The following is a 3,919-nucleotide window of genomic DNA, read 5'->3' as shown; positions in this document are numbered from 1 at the left end:
TGTTTCCATTCTTTCAGATTTCAAGTTAAGCCACTGAAGCTGCCAGATTCTGAGGTGAGATCAGAACCAAAAAAACTCAGAGCTCCTGTAGGAGGAGCTTAGAGCCTTCGATGTATTAATTTCGCATCCCAGAAAAGTTTAAGTTTGTAATCTGCAATTAAGATCACACAATTTCCAAGTATAAGAGAGGTCATACTAATTTATATGACCATGTTTCTTGTGATTTTTGGATCTTGGCCCTGAGAAATCTTTCTCCTGATTATGCATAGGCTTAGTCACTATTTTGGGGGTGCCATTTTATTTCTCTAGTACCTAGGAAGCTACTTGCAGGAACGGCTATGCTATCATCCAAGTCTACAGGAGAGTTTCCTCCACTCTGCAGGGGTAATACCTCCCGTGTCAGGCTCTGACATCCTCAGTTAGGTGCTGTGTCCTTCCCATGGCTGCAGATCCTCTAGTGCTCTTAGAACCACAGCAGTGTGGTCCTCTACAGAAAGAAGTCCTTGTTTTATGTAGTTGTGACTTCAGGAAAGGTAAGCAAAGCAATGATGCCTCATTCTTAATCCTTAGGTATCTTTAATGAAAAACAATCTGTTTTATTTATCTTTGTAAAAATATCATCAGAAGTATATTTCTTTTTCTTTTAAAGAGAATAAAAATTTAAAAAACCCAAAATAATTCAGAATTTAAAAAAAGGTGATAGGAAATCAATAATGGCTGTTATATTGTACATTGCTATCTTCAAAGGTAGTTGTTCAGATTATCAGATGTAGACATGCCAAAATGCTTCAAAAATAATTAACCATTAACTGTTCCTTTCAGTAAGCCAATTCAAATTCATAGTACCATTGTCTTAGCTACCTTGTGTGTGTAAAGATATATTTTTTCATTTATACTTTGTATTAGTTAGCTTTCCTGTTATTGTGAAAAAATGCTCAACACACAGTTCAATGGAGGAGAGGTTTACTTGGTTCCTGCTTTTGGAAGGTTTAGTCTGCATTTAGCTGGTTCCAGGGCAGGTACACCATAGAGGAAAGGCTTGGTGGAGGATCCTGCTCACCTCATGGCAATCTGAAAGGCGAGCAGCAGGGCTGCACCACGGAGGACAGGGCCAGGGAGCAGATCGAGACCTCACAGTCGTGCCTCCACGATGCCTTCAGATATACTTCGAAGAGTGCTTTACTAACCAGCCAGGTGGCTCCCAAGGCAATCAAGGAAAATATGAAGCCTAGTTACTGTACTTAGTTACTGCACTTCACTCCTTGATGACTTGACCCTCCAAATCACCTCCTTTAACTGTATTTTATCTCCAGATGAAGACAACAACAAACCCAGGGTCGAACCCCCAGCCCCTGTCCTTGCTTTCAGGTGCTTTAATATGCTGAGCTATTTGGCTGGCCCAACAAATTTATAATTCTACCTAAAAAGACACAAATATTCTGCATACAACTGAAAATACAATCTTTCCCTTTCAAAAGTCTTAACAGTGCCAGTGTTTCTCAGAAGTTCAAGTCCAAAGATTCCTCTGGGACTCAAGGCAAACTCCTAGCTGTAAACCCTGGTAACAATCCAAAAGCAAATTATATTATCCTAAAACACAATGGCACAGGGTAAGCAATCTCATTTCAAAAGGGAGGACTAGGGCATAGAAAAGAACAGGATCAGAACAATACTCAAACCCTGTAGGACAAACGTTAAGTCCTGTAGTTCTATGTCCAGCATCTGGGGTACTTAATAGTGAGATGTGAAATGCACAGATTTGGGTGGTCCAACCCCATGGCTTTGCCAGTTGCAGCCCACATGTCCTCTCTCTCAGGACTGGGTTCACACTCTGGTGTTAATAATGGGAAAGTGGGTATTTTTACATTGATTAAAGTGAAGGTTTGGGCCAGGAACTTTTTTTCAGAGAGTCAAATGAATTTTCTCCAAATGCATGAGTCCATAAACATATATTTGACATAATATTGTCTAGTCTGACTCTTGCCCGTTGTTGCTGTCTGGGAGAGAGGAAGCAGAAAAGTCTGGTGCTCATTTCATTAAACACATTTGAGCTTCAGATTGGGGTGGCCCTTGTCCATTTCTGTCTTTTTTTCCCCCTTGAGGTACTTTTCTCTTTTATTCAAAATCAGAGGTTACAGTAACTGGCAACAACTTGTTCTAACAATATGAAACTGTCCCAAAAATCCTCTTCTTCAATGTGTGATATAACTCCAAACTTTGTGTACTGATGAATAGAAGCTTTTGAAGCAAACATGTTTCATGCTTTGTCCACAACCACATCCAGTGGCTTCGCAAAGGCCTGACTGTGGCTAACCAATGCTGCAGACCTCTTGTATCTGTTGAAGGCTCACAGCATTTTCCACACAAAGAAGGCATTGGCACGGCCCAGTGAGCAGGTGTACAGCGCTGGGCCCTCGAATCCCCCCCAGATATGCATTCTGCACATCTTGCCCATGAAGGATGACCAAGTTAGCAAGGGAGGTGTTCAAATGCTGCTCCCTGTTGAGAGACATTTTGCCAAGAGGGGGAAATCTTGGTAAAGGAGTCCGTACTTGCTCATCAATACCTTCATCCATTTTTGCATTAGAAATGAACATCTGTCTCAAATGCTTCAGGAGGCCAGCTCACGTAAACATGCTGTATGCCAGGAAATTCTCAGAATCTGAGGAATATTACGGACATCCAGAATCTTGAACTCAGGATGGTGAGCTAAATGCTCCATTAAGTCTCCTAGTGGATTTTTTCAGTAATGAAACGCACCTTTTCAGAGTACATAGGCTGGAACACACTTCCCAGCTGATGTGCAAGGACTTGATTTATATCCTGAAAGGAGATCTGCTTGATATTCATCAGTCTTGCATAGATCTTATGGACAGCATCATTCTCATGCACAGGCAGGGCATCTGAAGATCTGTACAAATGAGAGAGCATCAAGATGGAGTTGTAGTTCTGAACAACAACCCCACCAGTTCCATAAGGCCGTACAATCTGATTCATTTTCAAAGCATTTGAGTAGTGATCTTGCAGATGTTGTGTGAGGAAGGCTCCTAGCCTTGATCCTGTGCCCCCAGCTATACTCATGATGATGAAAAACCACTCAAAGAGTCATACTTCTCCACTTCCTTCCAGATTAGGTTCATGATAGCCTCTTCGTGCTTGGGTCCATGAACAGAGTAACTGTATGCCTAGGTGTTTCCAGAACCCTGTTTCTGACAGAAGCACACATGATGACTGTACTTCCACCACCCGGGATGGGTAGGCATTGACAGCACTTGACTGATAACTTTAGGTTCCATGTCAACAAGCATGGCCCGAACAATTGGACCCCCATTTCCCTCTCTGAAGAATCTTTCTTTGCAAGATGCTCAATATGTCTCATTCTCTCTCTTTGAGCAGAATCCCTGGGAACACTGTGAATCATTAAAATAAAGCATCACATACTTCAAAGCCAATCTGTTGCCACACTGACCAAGCTGCACTTTCACTATTGACATGCTGAGTCACACATTAGGCCTGTTCCTTCAGAGCATGAACAACCTCCAGCAGTTGGCCCCACGGTCTTGGTTGGGTTCAAAGTTCAGAGAACCAGCCTTCTTACCATGAGCATGCTCACTTTCAACACTAAAGCCACTGAGGACAAATGCTGTGTTGCTCTTTCACTTGAAGAACTTTTTTTAATTCCAAAGGTCAATTACATATGTTCAGTTCCAACTTACCAACTTTGGATATGGGATGCATGCTCTGTCCATCAAATGCTCTCACAGACAATATGCATGCTCCCCCATTTCTGTCTTTCCTTACTCTCTTCCATCACCCAAATCGTATGACATTCTTTCCATCTCTATCTCATTGACTATTTTTTTCTCCATAATTTTGTTGAGAAACAAATAGCAATGAGACAGTTTCAAATCAAATTGGT

At 41.7% G+C, this 3,919-nt stretch overlaps 1 pseudogene; it reads right to left on the bottom strand.

Moving 5' to 3' along the window:
• Nucleotides 1-2,125: 2,125 nt before the first annotated feature.
• On the bottom strand, nt 2,126-3,494 carry LOC101592943 (annotated as a pseudogene).
• Nucleotides 3,495-3,919: the final 425 nt, after the last annotated feature.

The sequence above is a fragment of the Octodon degus genome, unplaced genomic scaffold (genome assembly GCF_000260255.1).
Source record: "Octodon degus isolate 3935 unplaced genomic scaffold, OctDeg1.0 scaffold00061, whole genome shotgun sequence".
Lineage (NCBI taxonomy): Eukaryota > Metazoa > Chordata > Mammalia > Rodentia > Octodontidae > Octodon > Octodon degus.
Note: the sequence above shows the minus strand (reverse complement) of the source record. Positions and strands in the feature narration are given on the sequence as shown.